Raw genomic sequence first — 13,311 nt, 5'->3', positions numbered from 1 at the left:
TAAGTTAAAGAAGGTGTTTATCTGCCCATCACTGATAGTCAGGGTCATGAAGAAATTGCTCTAGTGTTCTAAAATAAATGCAGATTTTTAGGCCTCTCCCATTCTCTCTGACTAGCAGCATGTGAATTGATTTTTGATCTCCTTTCTGTTGGTGTCTGTGGGTTTTAAGCTGCATGGAGAAGGTGTCTGTGGACATGGCACCCAGGGAATGGTGCTGGGAAGGGCAGGATGGAAAGGAGCTGCTCAGGAATCCAGAGCAGCAGTGGAGTGGGAGCTGGTGCTGCTGCCTCAGTCACACCCTCCTGGACAGTCTGTGCAGTGATAATATTCCTACTTTCCTTCCTGAACCTGGGGTTGGAGGAGAACATGAGTCTTGGCATTGTTGGAAAGGGGAACTCCAGGGAAAAACTGCTGTTTGTGTCCTCAGAGAGCAGTGGGAAGAGCCTGGGAGAAATCCTGGCTGGCTGAGGGATCCTTGTGTCCCCTCAGGAATAAATCCCTGCGTCTCCTCAGACCTGCTGGTTTGCAGTAGAGTTTGGGCACCTTTCGCTGCAGCTGTGGTTCTTAATAACTGGAAGTCCATGGATTGCTGGGCGATTCCCATAAGTTCTCCTATTTTGTAGGAGCTGCACGGTGAGGTCAGCATTCTGAGGGAGGCCCTGGCACAGCTGCCAAGGGCAAGGAACGTGGAGCATCCCGGGGCTTCTCCCACCCGAGTTTCTCCCGGAGCGTGCTGCGTGTCGTGCCGGATGTTTAACCCGGGTTTGGGGTGTTCTCCTGCAGTCCCAGCTCTGACTGCTGCCCCCGAGCCCCGGCCTTGCTCGGTCCCAGCACTGAACCTGGCAGGTGGGTGTGCTTTTCCAGCCCTTGAATCCCACGGGCAATCCCAGATTCCCGGAGCTCCCCGAGGCACAGCCTGGCCTCCCTCCCTGGGAGCTGCACCTCAGTCTGCCTGGACCAAGGCCATCCTGTTTGAGACTTTATTCCTGTTGCTTTTCCTCTTCCAGGTTGTGGGCAAAAAGGAGAGAGCCAGTAGGAAGTGAAGCCACTGGAAGGCCTTATCCCAGTCCAAGGTTGGATAGGAGTAACTGGACCTGTTGAATTCCCACTTCCCTTTAAATTAGAGCAGAGGAAGCAGATTTTAAATCATCATTCCATGAACTTTCACCAACTTCATGACTCTTGCAAAAGTTTTCAATGTTAGAAATTCCTGAGCTTGTTTTCCAGGCAAGCTTGGATTTAGATGTTATTCCTTCCTTTTATTTGAAGGAATAACTCTGATTTTCTCTCTGATTTTAGTAAGGGAATATTTATTTATTCCAATTTTCCATCCTAATTGGAATTTTTGCACCTTGTAGAGCACATTTCCAAGGAAATTTACCCAATTAATGTTGGTAAATCAGGAATTGTCCAGCACCATCTCCACAAAATTCTGTGAATTCCCAAGAAAACGTTGAAGTATTTATTTGCCATGATTCATCTCTTTGTAAAGTTCAATTTACTGCATTTTTAATTACATAAATGCCATTAAAACCTGAATCCAGGCCTAGCTGCTGTTCCTTGGACACAGGGGGCTGGTTCTTTCCTACCTTGGCACATTTGGGTGTTTGTCCAAAATGAGCTTCCCACTAAAATAGAATTTGTTTCCAAGCAAAAGTGGGAATTGTCTAGAAAACCTTCTGTTCTGGGGGGCACTGGGTTTGTTTCCCTTATTGCTGCATAATTGAGGAAAGCCATGGTGCTTTTTTAGGCAGTGGCAGGAGGTGAAAGCTGCATTTATTTAATTTTGTATTTTATTTCTTGTTATTTTTGTATTTTTATGCTCTTTTGTTGTGGTTTCTCATGTTGCGTTTTGTGGTTTTTCAAAGACTTTTTCTTCCGTTTTTTAATTTTTATATTTTTTTCTTTAGCTATTTATTTACTTGTTAAAACTACTTTTAGTTTTTTATTTTAATTTTTTGTTTAAATTTTTTTTCCACTTTTTTGTTACTTTGAAATTTTTTTCTTTTGGTATTTTAATTTTATTTATTATTTTCTATAGTTTTGGTTTATTTTTTCATGTTTTCTTTGTTCCTTTTTTTTTTCCCCATACTCTTTCTTCCCCCGGGCGCCTGGGGGTTTGGCTGTTGGCAAGAAAGATGAGAAATGACCTCCGTGCCCGCTGGACGTCGGGATGTCATAGAGAGCGCAGTTGGCAAAAGCTCTGTATTTTCTGCTCCATAAAACTCCTGAAGGGAGAAAGCTGTGACCACCGTGGTGCCGTTTTTTCCTTCCCAGCCCCGACCAGGTCTCCTCCTACCCGTGCACAGTGTTACCAGCAGCAGCCTGCTGTCCAGGCTGTCGAGGCGCATTTCAGAGGGGGCAATAAAAACAAAGTAGACGTTTTATTTTGAACTCTCCGACCCTGCTTGTTTATTAGCAAAGAACTCCAAAACAAAGCGAACAAAAAAAGAAAACCCACAAACTAAACTCCCCCGCAACCCACCAAAAAAAAACCATAGAGAAAGAGAAAACATGCCCATATTATTTGAATAAAGATTAAAACTTTACCCCTTAGAAAACCAGGCTCATTTAATTCAAATTAATTGTGTTTCTGATGTGTTAGGTTAATGAATTCATCTAGTGTAAAATATCGTTTAAAATATAAACAAACGAATTAAAAAATAATGAAAAAGAAAAATAACAAAAAGTATAGGATATGAAAAATAATATAAATAATAAATACACAATATATTATTACATACTACACGTTTTATAAATATATATAATATACATAATATAAACATCTATAATGTACATAATCATGATATTTCAATGAAATGTATTATTATTTATAACATTACATAATAAATAATAAATTATTTTATATATAACTTTCTATACTTAATATATATAATAAATATAATAGTATAATAAACATAATACATGATGTATAATGTACATAATATAAAAGCTGAATTGTAATGATTAATGTAAATATCAGAATCACAAAGATAAAAAATATTGAAATAGAGCCTGAACGAAAGGCTGTTTTGGTTCGGTCTGGTTGCTGGCAGGGCTCTCGCAGGTGTGCTCGGGGGTCTTTTGGGCCATTTATTCCGGAGGCTGTTCGGAAGGGCATTTCTGGGCACGTTCGTTTATGGCTCCGCTCCGCGCCGCCGCGCGGCAGTGCTGCCACCCTGTGGGCAGAGAGCGGTAGTGCAGCTTCCCCCCCGCCCGGCCCGCCCGATCTGTGCGGCAATGCTGCCACCGTGTGGGCAAAGAGCGGTAGTGCAGCTGTCCCTCCCGCCCGTCCCGCCTGATCTGTGCGGCATTGCTGCCATCGTGTGGGCAAAGAGCGGTAGTGCAGCTGTCCCTCCCGCCCGTCCCGCCTGATTTGTGCGGCAATGCTGCCACCCTGTGGGCAAAGAGCGGTAGTGCAGCTGTCCCCCACGACCGTCCCGCCGGAGCCGTGCGGCAGTGCTGCCACCCTGTGGGCAAAGAGCGGTAGTGCAGCTGTCCCCCCCCGCCCGTCCCCGACGCGCGTGGCAGCCCCGCATTGTGAGCTCGGGGGCGGCGCTGCCGCCCGCCCGCCCGCAGCTCGGGGTCGAAAGGGAGGGAAAAAGGCAAGGAGCCCGGGCGCGTGGCAGCCGGCTGCCTGCGCGCGCCACCCGGACCCCGGAGCCGTCCGGGCGCGATTTTCCGCGGCGTCTGCGGGTGTGCGGACACGGGATGGGGGCGCAGCGGCGCCGCGGGCGGCAGTCCATTGAGTCAGGCGCTTGTGTGAGCGGCCGAGGGGGCATTTTAGTGGGTTCCACTACCAAGATGGCGGCGAGACGCGAGGCGCCTGACCTTCTAAAAAGGGCAACCAAAAGGGCGGGAAAAATAAGGACCCTATAGGTGTTTATCCAGCTGCCTGCACAAAACCCCGACTACGGCGCCGCCCGGGGGCAATTTTCCGCGGCGTTTCCAGGTGTGGGGACACGGGCCGTGTGCTCAGTCGCGCCGCGTCCGCGTTCAGATTCGTTGATTTAGTCAGGCGTCTGCGTAAACACCTGGCGGAGGCCTATGCCGAGCCACAAAGAACATGGCGGCCGGGACGGAAGTGGCCTCAGGAGCAACCAAGATGGCGGCAAGGAAAAGCGGAAGTCACGCGTCGCCCCTCACAAAATGGCGCCGAGGCGCGAGGCGCCCGACCTTCCAAAAAGGGCGGCCAAAAGGGCGGGAAAAAATAAGGACCCTTTAGGCGTTTACGCAGATGCCTGCACCAAAACCCCGACTACAGCGCCGCCCGGGCGCAATTTTCCGCGGCGTTTCCAGGTGTGCAGACACCGGCCATGTGCTCATCCGCGCCGCCTCCGGGTTCGGATTCGTGGATTTAGTCAGGCGTCTGTGTAAACACCTGCCGGGGGCCTTAGCGGTGCCGCAAAAAAGATGCCGGCGGGACCGGAAGTGGCCTCAGACGCAACCAAGATGGCGGCAAGGAAGGGCGGAATGCTCGTGGGGCTCATCGCGGCCGAAAATCACCGAGTGCAGCTCACACCCTGCAATGGCAAAAGCTGTTTTATTAAAACTCAGCCGAGAATTTTCCTCTTATTTCCAGGTCACAGGATATACTGAGCCTGAGAGGGATCCTAAAATCTGACTCTCAAGCAGACGGACCGTTTGAGAATCGAACTCAGCACCTTGGCATTACCCGGACTCTGCTCCAAGCAGCTGAACCAATCTCTGCATTATGGGGATGGACCTCCATAGGATGGCAACGCTTGGCCCCACTAAGGTAAGTGCAGTGCCGCCTTCTCTGCCAAAGCTGCTTCACACAGCAGCCCCTGGAATGGCTCGAGGGCAGAACTGGCTGGCAGGTCACGACAGCACAAAGCTCTTCCAGTGACGCTGATTTCCTGTCCTTTCCAGGATTTACTCAACAGCTGCCGTAAAAGTACTTACACAAAGTCTCTTTCTGGGCGGAAAGGAGCAGGACAAGTCCTGAGGCTTCCCTTCTTCCACGGCCAAAGTTCTGGAGAGAGGCAGGGCCGGTCCCACCCGCACAGGGGCGTTTCCTGCAGGTGAGTGTTGCCGGGCCAAACTGATGGCAGCTGCTGAGGCCGGGGCTGCTTTTCTGGCCGGAGGCCTCGGTGCCCCCCCGTGCCGCCTGCAGTGTCCCTCGGGGTTTCCTGCAGGTGTCCCGGGTGCCCGGAGGCGCAGGGAGGAAGGAGGCCGGCAGCCCCAGCGGGGCCAGCAGCCCTGGGATGATGTGCAGGGGAGGAGCTGTGCCTGCGGGGCCCCGCCCGTGGCAGCGGCGGCCAAACGCAGGGCCCGGGGCCGGGCTCGGGGCTGGCACGGACACGGCCCCGGGGCTGCCGCGGCTCCTCGGCCAGGGGCTGCTCCCACCGGGCACGGGGAGATGCTGCAGCCCGGACAGAGGCACCCACAGCCCAAGAGCTCCCCAGGGAACAGCTGGCATTGCCCGGGAACGGCGGCTCGGGCTGTCTGCAGAGGGGCTCAGACAGCAATTCCCACCTCCCGGAGCTCCCACACAGTTGCCAGGGATGTCCTGGCCACCCCAAATCCCCTCCCTTTCAGCCTGAGGACATCACCCATCGGCAGCATTAAAGCCAAGGTGCTCCTCCCTCACAGAAATTAAATCCAGAGCAACGGCCCTCGGAGATGCCTCAAAATCAAAGGTTTGAGTGGGATGGAGTTTCGTTTGGATGAAGTCTGGACTTTTCCAGGGAGCCAGCCGGAGTGCAGAAGTGATGGAAAGCTTTTGCAGGTGGGTCCCACTGGAGGTGTGCTGAAGGCAGGGATGGGCATCCCTTGCCTGAGGGAAAGGCACTTGCAGAGGCCACTGCTGGGGCTCGGAAAGGAGCTGAGCTCCTGCAGGGAGCTGTGTCCTCCCGAGGGCACAGGGGCTGCCTCAGCACAGGCCGGCCAGTGCCTTCTCCTGCTCTGAAACATCACCTGGAGCCCGAGCTCAGGGGGTGGCTGAATTCCAGGGAAATCTGACAGGTGACCCCCAGGGGATGAGGGTTAGAATTAACCAAATCTATGGAATAGAAACCTATCCTGTCCCTATCCTGCTGTGCTTCCTTGGAAGCTCTGCTAGTTCCTGACACATCTGGCATTCAAGCAGCAGCTCTGCGTGGGAATATCCATGCTCTGTGAGGCACTGTGAGGTTATTGCAGCAGGAACTGAGCAGGGAATTCGGGGCCGTGGGTATAATTCATCTAAACTAGCAAAGGTGACAGTGAACCCCAAATCTGGGCACCACACAGAGAACAATCTTTGTGCTGCCCTGTCAGCTCAAGCCCCTGGGCTGGGAAGTTTTGGGAGTCAAACATATGGAATGATAGAAGTCACAGCAACTGGTGTCACCCCGAGGGACAGTCCAAGTCCCAGACAATTCCTCTGCAGTCCCCTGGGGGGGAAAACACCCTCTGTCTGCCAGGAGCCCTGACTCTGCTTCTCCTATCAGCTGTGTTGGGCTTTAAGAACTTGAAATAACTTTGAAGCCAAAGAAATCACCTTTTCCTTCTGGTTTGATTGTGTTTTTTTGTTGTTTTTTTTTTTTTTTTTCTTTCAGGTGCTGGACTTGCTTCTGTGGATGTGTGCTGAGCTCTGGCTGCAGGGGACTGTCAGGCCTGAATGGCTGTGAGTTTGTGTTCTTCTCGCTGGGGAAGCAGAAATAATTATTAATTAGACTGCAGAAATGTTTTCAGAAACCTTTCCCCTTTCCTGCCCTTTGCTGGTGGATCTTCTCTTTCTGCCTTTGACTTTACAAAGCTGTTCCCTGATGTCAATTCCCCTGCCTGAATTCCTTGCAGCTCCTAGCTGGGAAAAACTGGGATGATGTCCTAGGGATGTTCTTAGGGGAGGACAGAGGTGAGATTTTTGCCTGTATTTTTCTAATATTTTCTAAAATTTCAGGGAGCTGCTCCTGCTCCTGCCCCTAATCCTGCTGCTGCTGCACAAGTGGAGCCTTGTCAGCGAAGACCTGCATCTGCAGGAGGCCCCGCAGGCCCTGGCTGGGAAGTGCCAAAACAAAGAAGTGATCAGTAAGTGCTGAATTGCTTCCAGGAGGGCATATTTTGTTGCAGCCGTTACAGACCAACCGTGTGGTGCTGGTGACTTTGTGTGAGTTGCTTTATTAAAGCCAATCGTTGGTAAGGGTTTTGAGCCTGCCTTGGAGAGCACTTGGAGCTCTGGGTGCCCTGGCTTTCCCCTAGGTGGCCCTGGGGGCGCCCCGGCTGTCCCCTAGGTGTCCCTGGGGTGCTCTGGCTGTCCCTGGGGTTGCCCTGGCTGTCCCCTAGGTGTCCCTGGAGTGCCCTGGCTGTCCCCTAGGTGTCCCTTGGGGTCCACGGGCTGTCCACTAGGTGTCCCTTGGGGGGACCTGACTGTCCCTGGGATGCCCTGGCTGTCCCCTAGGTGTCCCTTGGGGTCCACGGGCTGTCCACCAGGTGTCCCTTGGGGGGACCTGACTGTCCCTGGGATGCCCTGGCTGTCCCCTAGGTGTCCCTGGGGGTGCCCTGGCTGTCCCCTAGTTGTCCCGGGGGTGCCCTGGCTGTCTCTTAGGTGTCCCTGGGGGTGCCCTGGCTGTCCCCTAGGTGTCCCAGGGCTGCCCTGGCTGTCTTTTAGGTGTCCCTGGGGGTGCCCTGACTGTCCCCTAGGGGTACCTTGTCTGTCCCTGCGGGGGCCCTGGCTGTCTTCCTAGGTGTCCCTGGGGGGCCCTGGCTGTCCCCTAGATGTCCTTGGGGTGCCTTGCTGTCCCCAAGGCGTCCCTGGGGTGCCCTGGCTGTCCCTGGGGTTGCCTTCCCTGTCCCCTAGGTGTCCCTGGGGTGCCCTGGCTGTCCCCTCGGTGTCCCTGGGGGTGCCCTGGGTGTCCCTGGGGTGCCCTGGGGGTGCCCTGGCTGTCCCGTAGGTGTCCCAGGGCTGCCCTGGCTGTCCCATAGGTGTCCCTGGGGGTGCCCTGGCTGTTCCTTAGGTGTCCCTGGGGGTGCCCTGGCTGTCCCTTAGGTGTCCCTGGGGGTTCCCTGGCTATCTGTGGGGTGCCGTGGCTGCCTCTGGGGTGCCCTTGATGTCCCCTAGGTGTCCCTGGGGTGCCCTGAGTGTCCCTGTGGGTGCCCTGGCTGTCCCCTAGGTGTCCCTGGGGTGCCCTGGTTGTCCTTTAGGTGTCCCTGGGGGTGCCCTGGCTGTCCCCTAGGTGTCCCTGCCTCGCTCGTATCCTCGACTCCGCCTCCGGCGCCATGGTGACACCCCTCCCAGTCTGGACCGGTGTGGCCACACCCCCTCCCCTGGGGCCATTAGACCCATCCCAGTACAGACCAGTAAGGCACCGTGTGCCCACCATGGACCCCCACACGCCTGCCAGTTCGTCCCAGTCCACTCCCCGTCCATCCCAGTTCTCTCTGATCACCCTCCCAGTGCTCCCAGTCCATCCCAGTCCCGCAGGTGCTGGTGCTTGTGGCTTGATCAGCTGGTGCCTGTCCGCAACGTGGAGCGGGTCAAATGAGGCCTCAGGGGGAGGGGGGGGCGGATTTTGGGGGGTCCTGGGGGTCCCGAGTTGTCCTGGAGGGGTTTGGGGGGTCTGCGGGGAGTCTCAAGGGGCTGCTGTGGGTGTTTTTCGGAGATCTTCGGGAGGTTTGGGCGGCCCATTTGAGGCATCAAAGGAACCTGAGGAGGGTTTTGCGGGCTCCTGGAGGTCGGGGGGGCCCTGGGGGTGGTTTGGGGGGCACTGGGGGGTTCCAGCCCGTGACCCCCCCCCGTTTTTGACCCCCCCCCCCCCCCGAGCTGTTTTGGTCTCATCGACGCCCTCCTGAAGCCCAAGGGGGGGTGGGCGCTGGGCCCCCCCCGCTGCCCCCTCCCCTGCCACCCTCGCGACGCCCTGCAGGTGAGGGACCCCCAAAAACCCCTCCCCAGACCCCAAATTCACCCCTGGGACCCCAAAAAACCCCCAAAACCTCTCCCCGGACCCCAAATTCACCCCTGAGGCCCCAAAAAACCCCCAAACCCCTCCCCATGAACCCCAAATCCACCCCTGGGACCCCCCAAAACCTCCCCAGGACCCCAGATCCACCCCGGGACCCCCAAATCCATCCCTTGGACCCCCAAAAACCCCCAAATCCATCCCTGGGACCCCCCAAAACCTCCCTTCAAACCCCAAATTCACCCCTCGGACCTCCAGAATCCTTCCACAGGACCCCTCAGGGGTCGTTCCCCACGAAAAAGTGCGGGAAACGTGAGGGGAGAAAAAGGGCGGGAAACGTGAGGGGAGAAAAAGGGCGGGATCAAGTGGAGGGGATCAATGGAATTTTGGGGGGGGTCAGCGACGCTGAGGAAGGATCAATGGAATATTGGGGGGGCATCAATGACATTGGGGGGGTCAGTGACACTCGGGTGGGGATCAATGATGCTGTGGGGGGGGTCGATATCAGCTCGAGGGGCGGCCATGGGTTTTTGGGGGGCCGCAACGCAGGCATCCGTGCTGGGTTTGGAGCGGGGGGGCCCCTTCAACCTCTGGGGGGGCCCTGGCTGTCCCCTGGCTGTACCTGGGGGTGCCCTGCCTGTCCCCTAGGTGTCCCTGGGGATGCCCTGGAGTCCCTGGGGGTGCCCTGGCTGTCCCTGGGGGTCCCTGGCTGTCCCATAGGTGTCCCTGGGGGTGCCCTGGCTGTCCCTGGGGGTCCCTGGCTGTCCCATAGGTGTCCCTAGGGGTGCCTTGTCTGTCCCTGGGGGGGCCCTGGGTGTACCCTGGTGTCCCTGGGAGGGCCCTGGCTGTCCCCTAAGTGTCCCTGGCTGTCCCCTTGGTGTCCCTGGGGTACCCTGGCTGTCCCTTATGTGTCCCTGGGGGTGCCCAGGGTGTCCCTGGGGTGCCTTGCTGTCCCCTAGGTGTCCCTGGGGGTGCCCTGCCTTTCCCCGAGGTGTCCCTGGGGGTGCCCTGGCTGTCCTTGGGGTGCTCTGGCTGTCCCCTAGGTGTCCCTGGAGTGCCCTGACTGTCCCCTAGGTGTCCCTGGGGGTTCCCTGGCTGTCCCCTAGTTGTCCCTGGGGGAGCCCTGGCTGACCCTAGGGTGCCCTGCCTGTCCCCTAGGTGTCCCTGGGAGTGCCCTGGCTGTCACCTAGGTGTCCCTGGGGGTCCCTGGCTGTCCCCTAGTTGTCCCTGGGGGAGCCCTGGCTGTCCCAAGGGTGCCCTGGCTGTCCCCTAGGTGTCCCTGGGAGTGCCCTGGCTGTCCCCTAGGTGTCCCTGGGGGTGCCCTGGGTGTCCCTCTGGGTGCCCTGGCTGTCCCCTAGGTGTCCCTGGGGTCCCCTGGGTGTCCCCGGGGGTGCCCTGGCTGTTCCTGTGGTGCCCTGGCTGTCTTCTAGGTGTCCCTGGGGGGCCCTGGCTGTCCCCTAGGTGTCCCTGGGGTTCCCTGGCTGTCCCTGGGGTGCCCAGGCTTTCCTATAGGTGTCCCTGGGGGTGCCCTGGCTGTCCCCTAGGTGTCCCAGGGCTGCCCTTGCTGTCCCATAGGTGTCCCTGGGGGTGCCCTGGCTGTTCATTAGGTGTCCCTGGGGGTGCCCTGGCTGTCCCTTAGGTGTCCCTGGGGTTCCCTGGCTGTCCCTGGGGTGCCCAGACTTTCCTATAGGTGTCCCTGGGGGTGCCCTGGCTGTCCCCTAGGTGTCCCTGGGGGTGCCCTGGCTGTCCCTGGGGGTCCCTGGCTGTCCCATAGGTGTCCCTAGGGGTGCCTTGTCTGTCCCTGGGGGGGCCCTGGGTGTACCCTGGTGTCCCTGGGAGGGCCCTGGCTGTCCCCTAAGTGTCCCTGGGGGTGCTCTGGTGTCCCTGGTGTGCCCTAGCTGTCCCCTACGTGTCCCTGGGGGTGCCCTGGGTGTCCCTGAGGTGCTCTAGGGGTGCCCCGGCTGTCCCTGGGGGTGCCCAGGCTGTCCCCTAGGGGTCCCTGGGGGTACCCTGGCTGTCCCTGGGGTGCCCTGGCTGTCCCCTAGGTGTCCCTGGGGTGCCGTGGCTGTCCCCTTGGTGTCCCTGGGGGTGACCTGCCTGTCCCCTAGGTGTCCCTGGAGGTGCCCTGGCTGTCCCCTTGGTGTCCCTGGGGGTGCCCTGGCTGTCCCATAGGTGTCCCTGGAGGTGCCCTGCCTGTCCCCTTGGTGTCCCTGGGGGTGCCCTGGGTGTCCCTGGGGTGCCCTGGCTGTCCCCTAGGTGTCCCCGGGGATGCCCTGGCTATCCCTGGGGGGGCCCTGGCTGTCCCTGGGGTGCCCAAGCTGTCCCCTAGGTGTCCCCGGGGATGCCCTGGCTATCCCTGGGGGGGCCCTGGCTGTCCCTGGGGATGCCCTGGCTGTCCCCTAGCTGTCCCTGGGGGTGCCCTGGGTGTCCCTGGGGGTGCCCTGCCTGTCCCATAGGTGTCCCTGGGGGTGCCCTGCCTGTCCCCGAGGTGTCCCTGGGGGTGCCCTGGCTGTCCTTGGGGTGCTCTGGCTGTCCCCTAGGTGTCCCTGGAGTGCCCTGCCTGTCCCCTAGGTGTCCCTGGGGGTTCCCTGGCTGTCCCCTAGTTGTCCCTGGGGGAGCCCTGGCTGACCCTAGGGTGCCCTGCCTGTCCCCTAGGTGTCCCTGGGAGTGCCCTGGCTGTCACCTAGGTGTCCCTGGGGGTCCCTGGCTGTCCCCTAGTTGTCCCTGGGGGAGCCCTGGCTGTCCCAAGGGTGCCCTGCCTGTCCCCTAGGTGTCCCTGGGAGTGCCCTGGCTGTCCCCTAGGTGTCCCTGGGGGTGCCCTGGGTGTCCCTCTGGGTGCCCTGGCTGTCCCTTAGGTGTCCCTGGGGGTTCGCTGGCTATCTGTGGGGTGCCGTGGCTGCCTCTGGGGTGCCCTTGATGTCCCCTAGGTGTCCCTGGGGAGCCCTGAGTGTCCCTGTGGGTGCCCTGGCTGTCCCCTAGGTGTCCCTGGGGTTCCCTGGCTGTCCCTGGGGTGCCCAGACTTTCCTATAGGTGTCCCTGGGGGTGCCCTGGCTGTCCCCTTGGTGTCCCTGGGGGTGCCCTGGCTGTCCCTGGTGTGCCCTAGCTGTCCCCTACGTGTCCCTGGGGGTGCCCTGGGTGTCCCTGAGGTGCTCTAGGGGTGCCCCGGCTGTCCCTGGGGGTGCCCAGGCTGTCCCCTAGGGGTCCCTGGGGGTACCCTGGCTGTCCCTGGGGTGCCCTGGCTGTCCCCTTGGTGTCCCTGGGGGTGACCTGCCTGTCCCCTAGGTGTCCCTGGAGGTGCCCTGGCTGTCCCCTTGGTGTCCCTGGGGGTGCCCTGGCTGTCCCATAGGTGTCCCTGGAGGTGCCCTGCCTGTCCCCTTGGTGTCCCTGGGGGTGCCCTGGGTGTCCCAGGGGTGCCCTGGCTGTCCCCTAGGTGTCCCCGGGGATGCCCTGGCTATCCCTGGGGGGGCCCTGGCTGTCCCTGGGGTGCCCTAGCTGTCCCCTAGGTGTCCCTGGGGGTGCCCTGGCTGTCCCCTTGGTGTCCCTGGGGTACCCTGGCTGTCCCTTATGTGTCCCTGGGGGTTCCCTGGATATCTGTGGGGTGCCGTGGCTGCCTCTGGGGTGCCCTTGATGTCCCCTAGGTGTCCCTGGGGTGCCCTGAGTGTCCCTGGGGTGCCCTGGCTGTCCCCTAGGTGTCCCTGGGGGTGCCCTGGGTGTCCCTGGGGTGCCCTGGCTGTCCCCTAGGTGTCCCTTGGGTCCCCTGGGTGTCCCCGGGGGTGCCCTGGCTGTTCCTGTGGTGCCCTGGCTGTCCCCTAGGTGTCCCTGGGGTGCCCTGGCTGTCCTTTAGGTGTCCCTGGGTGTGCCCTGGCTGTCCCATAGGTGTCCCTGGAGGTGCCCTGCCTGTCCCCTTGGTGTCCCTGGGGGTGCCCTGGGTGTCCCTGGCTGTCCCCTAGGTGTCCCCGGGGATGCCCTGGCTATCCCTGGGGGGGCCCTGGCTGTCCCTGGGGTGCCCTAGCTGTCCCCTAGGTGTCCCTGGGGGTGCCCTGGCTGTCCCCTTGGTGTCCCTGGGGTACCCTGGCTGTCCCTTATGTGTCCCTGGGGGTTCCCTGGATATCTGTGGGGTGCCGTGGCTGCCTCTGGGGTGCCCTTGATGTCCCCTAGGTGTCCCTGGGGTGCCCTGAGTGTCCCTGGGGTGCCCTGGCTGTCCCCTAGGTGTCCCCGGGGATGCCCTGGCTATCCCTGGGGGGGCCCTGGCTGTTCCTGGGGTGCCCTAGCTGTCCCCTAGGTGTCCCTGGGGATGCCCTGGCTGTCCCCTAGCTGTCCCTGGGGGTGCCCTGGGTGTCCCTGGTGTGCCCTGGCTGTCCCCTAGCTGTCCCTGGGGGTGCCCTGGGTGTCCCTTATGTGTCCCTGG

The 13,311-nt window shown here is 59.0% G+C and overlaps 2 long non-coding RNA genes across 3 annotated transcripts; both read left to right on the top strand.

Moving 5' to 3' along the window:
* Nucleotides 1-1,004: 1,004 nt before the first annotated feature.
* Nucleotides 1,005-2,387, top strand: LOC136305800 (uncharacterized). Its single transcript, XR_010725429.1, has 2 exons — nucleotides 1,005-1,073; nucleotides 2,139-2,387. It is a non-coding gene; the product is annotated as an uncharacterized lncRNA (long non-coding RNA).
* Nucleotides 2,388-4,457: 2,070 nt separating this feature from the next.
* On the top strand, nucleotides 4,458-6,831 carry LOC136305799 (uncharacterized). 2 transcript variants are annotated; one of them, XR_010725428.1, is made up of 4 exons: nucleotides 4,458-4,759; nucleotides 4,894-5,045; nucleotides 5,617-5,752; nucleotides 6,564-6,831. It is a non-coding gene; the product is annotated as an uncharacterized lncRNA (long non-coding RNA). The 2 variants fall into 2 exon arrangements; XR_010725427.1 differs by having other exon boundaries at nucleotides 5,160-5,752.
* The last annotated feature ends 6,480 nt before the right edge of the window (nucleotides 6,832-13,311 follow it).

The sequence above is a fragment of the Chamaea fasciata genome, unplaced genomic scaffold (assembly GCF_029207755.1).
Source record: "Chamaea fasciata isolate MVZ Bird 193981 ecotype frontalis unplaced genomic scaffold, bChaFas1.0.hap1 SCAF_664, whole genome shotgun sequence".
Lineage (NCBI taxonomy): Eukaryota > Metazoa > Chordata > Aves > Passeriformes > Sylviidae > Chamaea > Chamaea fasciata.
This window is presented reverse-complemented; position numbering and strand designations above follow the sequence as displayed.